Below are 6,808 nucleotides of genomic sequence, written 5' to 3'. Positions count from 1 at the left end.
ATGGTAGTTACTATAATACTGGGGGCAACTTTCATCCATGTCTCCTCACAGAGCCAGGTTCACGAGATCATATCCCCACAGAGTAATCACTAAGAAGATATCTTCAAATACTCTTGCCCTGACAAAGACATGGCGGCCCAACAGAGTTTACATCTTCAACACTGTCAATATCTTTATCACCAATCAGGGAACATCAAGTCACTGATCATCTCCAAGCAGAAATCATAAATTCCCAGCTGAGCATCTCCAAATAAGATCAAACATCAAAATCACGAAGACATAGAGATTTATTTTCTCAATCAAGACAACATAAATCATATTCACATATCATATGTCATAAACATATTCATACATTGCACGCATTACCTCATAAAAATTCATACATAACATGCAAAGCTTCTCATTTATTTTGAGAGACTCATTATGTAATCCATGCATCATGACATTGCATAAATTTAATCTTACCTTTTGCAGAATACAGGTACAGACAAACGAACGAAAACTCCAACTTTCCAAGGTCTAATTCATCTACCACGAACGGTAATGACACGATCATTTTCAAGATCTAATTCAGATACTACGAACGGTACTGACACGGTCAATGCTCCAAGGTCTAATTCATCTACCACGAACGGTAATGACACGATCACTTTCAAAGTCTAAATCAGCTACTACGAACGGTACTGACACGACAGAAGATCTAATTCAGATACTACGAACGGTACTGACACGGTCAACTCTCAGTGGTCTAATTCTATCATCACGAACGGTGTAGACACGATCACTGACCTTCCCAGTCTAATTCAGTTACTACGAACGGTGCTGACACGACAAGAGAATCTAATTCTATCATCACGAACGATGTAGACACGATTATCTCTCCAAGATCTAATTCAGTTACTACGAACGGTGCTGACACGATCGACCTTTAAAGAATCTAATTCTATCATCACGAACGGTGTAGACACGATCACTGACGTCCACGGTCTAATTCAGTTACTACGAACGGTGCTGACACGACAAGAGAGTCTAATTCTATCATCACAAACGATGTAGACACGACTATCTCTCCAAAAAGATCTAATTCATCTACCACGAACGGTAATGACACGGTCAACGCGCAAACAACATCTTCTCAAAATTCAACTACCAGATGGCATCCACAAGCCCATCTCCGACAAAAGTCCCTACTCCAAATAGGGCAAATTTCTTGGTATTCTTATGTTCAATCATCTTCCACCTTCAGATACCGACTGGCGCGCAAACCACTCTACATCTTCAGGTTCAAGATAATTGAACAGGGGCAGCTGTCATACCCCAAAATTTGCCCATGCTATTTTTCACACACAAAACCAAATCAAAAGACAAAGCTCCAAAACACAGTCTCCCACACAGAAGTTCTAAACTAGGGTTTGAATAATTCAGAGGAAAATCATTGAATCAATGGCTCAAGGTGGCTCCATAGGGTCACCAACATCCCAAAGAATCTCTATGCAAAGTTTCAAGTCAAACAGAGCAAATTGGGTCCCTCAAATCCTGATTAGGTCAACAGTCAACCCTCAAGGGCAAAACAGTCATTTCAAGTCAAAGTACAGTCAAAACTCAAGATATTTGGTCAACAACATCCTCATAACCCTAAAACCATCATTTGATCAAGGGTTGATCATGATGATGCAAGGAAAGATCAGAAAAGTCAAAAGGCAAAAGTTACTATTTTGGGCATGAACTGAAAAGTCAACCAAACTTTGAAAATTCGCCAAATATTCATACTTCATTAGAAAAATTCCCACCAAAGCTCATGTTGAAGGGAATTCATTCCTCTATCCAATTGTCCAAGAATTAGAGCCCATAGATCAATGGTTCAAGAGATATGGCTTCATACATTATAGGTCCTCTTCAAAAGTCAACAAAAAGACACTTTCTTCAAAAGGTCATAAAATGAGAATGAAAAATGATTTTGACATGGAACCAAAGACATTGGTTAGAGGACTCTCTATGGTTTCCAAAATGTCCTGGAACACTTCCATACCTCAAAAAATGAGAGAGATAGGCCTTGTCAAAGTTAGGCTATTTTGGAGGGAAAAATGTGAAGGAATTCAAATATTTTGCAAATAGGCCCAAGTTCTTTTAATCCAATCTTGCTATACAAGTCATTTAGAAGCTCCATTTGCCATGTCACGAATTATGGATGAATAATTGATTTTATATGATTTTTTATTCATTAAAAATACAAGACTAATCAAATATTTTGAAAGAAAATAGGAAAAGATGATTTTATTTTGTTTCTAATCAAATTAAATCATCATTTAAGTCATATATTTGATTCAGATTCGTGGTCAAGAGAATTGGAAGAAAAAGATTGAGATTTGGCCATAGTTAGAAATTTGCAAAATCAAATTCCAATCAAAGTTGCAAATCATGATTCAATGAGATTCTCTACAAATATGTTGACCTAAAACGTTCCAATATAAATACACAACTGATCCAAACCCTAAGGGGACGAAGTTTTGCAGTCAAGAGCTCTCAATCCGGATTCAAAATTTCACAAGAAACTCAAACTTCAAATCTCAATTATAAACCGATTCAAGGCTTCTAAGCAATCTCAACTCGTTCCTGGATCATCCTTGAGTGAATTCCAATCGCTTCCAAGCATTGACACATCAAGAACAAAGCACTGTGAGTCACTCTTTGTCCGATTCTAATTTTCTTCGATTGCATAGATTCACGCATTTATATCATAAAATAATTGCATATTCGTGTTTAGCTTCTTGTGTTTAATATTTCTGGAGCTTTAATTGAAATTCTGGGCGCGTTTGAGCCGATGTCCATAGCTAGGGTTCATACCTATGATTTGGGGGTTTTTGACATAGGCATCGTTAGATGAAATTGATGCCATCATCAGGTTCGCAAGAATCAGACGAACCTAATGGTGTTATCGCGAAAAATTTCTGTTTTGGTTTGTGTGTATTCGCTATTTTCAGGTCATCCATCCATAGCGCTTTTTTACAAAAGCGCTGTAAAAAGGGCTTTGTTGCAGAAACCTCTTGGAGAAGACGACTGCGTGGCGCAGTCTGATTGGGCAGATTCAAACCGTTTCGCGCGCGCTCTTGAAGTGAAGTGCTGACGAATCTGGCGCGTTATGAAACACGCCTTATGGTGATCTCTCGCCATCACAGCCATCCATCTCATCAGGCCACGCATCTAACGCCCAGGAGCTGCTAGTCCACCATAGTCTGCACACGCGCGCTACACCTGATCAGCCAGCTAAGTTTCTACTTTTTTTTTTATTTTAAATTACATAAATCCTTTTATTTATATATATATATATATACATATATTTTTTTTTAGCCAATCAAATTTTGTTTTATGTATAAGTTATATGTTTTTTTTTTATAAAAAAATATAATATTTATTATTTCATAAAGCATTTATTGTATATTTTAATTATAAATAAATATTAAAATTGATTTAATTATTTAAAAAGCCTTTCAAAATTCATATTAATTCATTAAAACTCCCAAAAAATTTCCAAAAAATATATTTCGTATCCGATTTTATTTTTCAATTCGATTTAATTAATTAGGTCATTAGACCAATAATTAATTAAATTATTCCTTTTAATTGGCACCCTAATCAGGGTTCACGATGACCATTTCCTACACTGATTTTATTTTCTTTTCTTGTTATCAGGGTTAGCAATATAATTCGCCTCGAGTGCGCGCCTTCAACAAACCTCGAAGATAAGTGTGCTGCTTTATTTAATCTTATTCTTTTAATTGATTTGTGGTTAGGGTTTGCCTTGCCTTCATATATTTTCTGCCTTATTTCAGGGTTACCTCCGAGGTTTCCGAGGTTTCCTCCGACTCTAACCATATCAGATCAAATCGAACCAAAGCTAAGTAACCTTGCTCATTTACTTATTAACTGTTATTCATTTTATCTTTATTCTTTATTTTCTGATTAATTTTGCCAACCTTCGAATTAGCCATACACTCACCCAGTTTTCTTATTGTCTTTCTTTCAGGGTTTGTCGATTGCCAAAGCTGCGTCATTGGTAACCCTAAATCTTTTTTTCTTTTTTATTATTATTATTACTTGTGTCAAACCCTATTAAGGGATCCGCTGGTTACAATTCCCCTCTCCTCCGCTGGTTTCATTTTCCCCCTTCCCTTTATTGCTTTATATACTGCGTGGTTAGTAATCTTAGGGAGTGCAAGCCTTAAACTGAATTAGAATAACTAATTAAAAGATAAATATCTGAATTGAATCACGTGATTGGTGCATACACACACGCTTTTTTGGGTAACCCTCTCTGTTGCCTGTTGCCTGTTGCCTTGTTGCCTGTTGCCTTTGTGTTTTTGCAGAATAAGCCACGTCCCTCGAATTCGAGGATACCTCAGCCATGTTGCCTCGATAAAAAGGTCACGACCCTAATGATGCTGCCTTCGATACACAAATGACCTCGACCCTCGGATGTTGCCTACGGAAAAAGGCTGAGGTATCTTCTGGTTGCCTACGAAAAGGCTTATTCTGGTCCTTGCCTTAGACTACCTGCCCCTCTATGGCATGGGACAGTCTTATGGCAAAGGATACTTCGATGACCCTTCAACCTCCAAACGAAAGGCTTCCTGCCCTCTTATGGCAAGGATAGACCCTTTCATTCTGAAAGGCAAAAAGAGACCTATCATCTGAGTTTAAGGTAATTGCCCCTAATTGCCTTGCAATGCTCAAACCTTTTTATTATATTCTTTCTCATAATTTTTCAAAAGGGCAACGCTTATTCACAAGCTAAAGTCCCTATCTTTTTCATCTACTTTTTTCTGAAAATGAGCAAGCAAAGCAATTAAGAGCCCATGGAAAACCATGGATGCAAAGGGTGCCTTACACCTTCCCTTTGCATAAATTACCCCCCGAACTCAGATTTTCTTAAAAGGTTTTTTTCTGTTTCTTTTTGCCTTTCCGAATTTGTTTGGATAAAATAAAAGTCGGTGGCGACTCTTGCTTACCGCGACATTCCGATTAATAAAAAGTCAGTTCACCGTATTACACCTCCAAAATTCAAAGTTCCTGTCTTTGCAAAATATGATGGAGTTTCTTGCCCGAAACTACATCTGAGATCCTATGTGAGGAAGATACAACCTCATACAACGGATAACAAATTGTGGATTCACTTCTTCCAAGAAAGTCTGTCGGGTACACAACTCGAATGGTACTATCAGCTGGAAAATACCAAGGTTCATACTTGGGAAGAATTAGCTGCTGCTTTTTACAAACAGTACCAATACAATGCTGATCTTGCGCCAACCCGTACTCAACTAAGGGGCATGTCTATGGGACCAAAAGAAAGTTTCAAAGGATATGCACAAAAATGGAGAGATATGGCTGGAAGGGTTCAACCACCCTTATCTGATCGCGAACTAGTTGACATGTTCATGGGCACTTTAACTGGCCCTTTCTATAGCCATTTGCTGGGAAGCTCATCATCAGGTTTCACTGACCTGATACTGACCGGAGAACGTGTCGAAAGTGGCATTCAAAATGGAAAAATTCAAATAGGTTCCACCTCTGGTACTACAAAAAGGCCCATCAGTGGGAGAAATGAGGTCAATGCAACTCAAATTCAAAAAAGTCACAAAAGTGAGCAGCATCAATCTGTAGGGGCAGTTCTGATCTCCGCATCTGCACCTCAAAAAGATCAACAGCCAAAATATACGCATCGACCAGATGCACCAAGAAGAAATTTCACCAAAATCAACATGCCAATCTCTCAGGCATTGCAGCACTTGCTGAAAGCAGATCTGATCACCTTAAGAGGTCCTCCAAAGAATGTCAACACTTCCTCTCTGAATTATCGCCCTGATGCGACATGTGCCTATCACTCAAACTGTCCAGGGCATGACGCAGATCACTGCTGGGCCTTGAAAAATAAAATACAAGATATGATAGATGCTGGTGAAATTGAGTTCGATCCTCCAGAAACTCCAAATGTCATCACAGCACCTATGCCAAAGCATGACAAAACTGTCAACGCTATCCTGGACACTGTTTACATCTATGATGTGAACGAATTATCAACTCCACTCTGCGAAGTCAAAGGAAAGCTAATCCGAGCTGGTTACTTTCCAGGGTGTGACCCCGACTGCTTTTACTGCTCCTGCCTACCCAATGGTTGTGAAAATCTGAGGATGGGAATTCAAAAATGGATGGATCGCCGTATCATTATGTTTGAGAGGCTCCCTTCTATGGACGTACTGTGCGAAGTCTTTGCAAACGGGATAAGAATAGAGGATGTCTCAGTGATCTCCAGCTTACCATTCAAAATCTCTGCCAAGGCTCCATTCAAAATTTCTGCTACACTCAAAGTGGCATCAGTAGTCATTGCTAGTCCAACTCCATTTCCATACTCCTCAGACAAAGCTGTCCCATGGGGATATGACACTAATGTTTACATTCATGGAGTTAAGCAGGGTACCTCGATTGAAGAGACCGCAAAGTTAACTACTCCAACTGTGGGTAATATTGTGGGTACCAGCAAGATCACGAGAAGTGGAAGAATCTTTTCACCAGAAATTTCTCCAAATGTTGCTGCTGGTCCAGTCCGAGTCCCAGTTCCTAATCAAAATGTCAACGCTCGAGGCAAAGAGCCACAAGTTGAACAAATTCAAACCCCGGTAGAGATCACTGCTGAGGATCCATCAAAGCAAGAAATGGAGGAAATATTGAAAATCATCTGCAAGAGTGATTACAATATTATTGAGCAACTGGGGCACACTGCTTCAAAAATCTCAATGCTATCTCTGCTAAAATA

This window comes from Vicia villosa, linkage group LG4, assembly GCF_029867415.1.
Source record: "Vicia villosa cultivar HV-30 ecotype Madison, WI linkage group LG4, Vvil1.0, whole genome shotgun sequence".
Taxonomy (NCBI): Eukaryota; Viridiplantae; Streptophyta; class Magnoliopsida; order Fabales; family Fabaceae; genus Vicia; species Vicia villosa.
Note: the sequence above shows the minus strand (reverse complement) of the source record.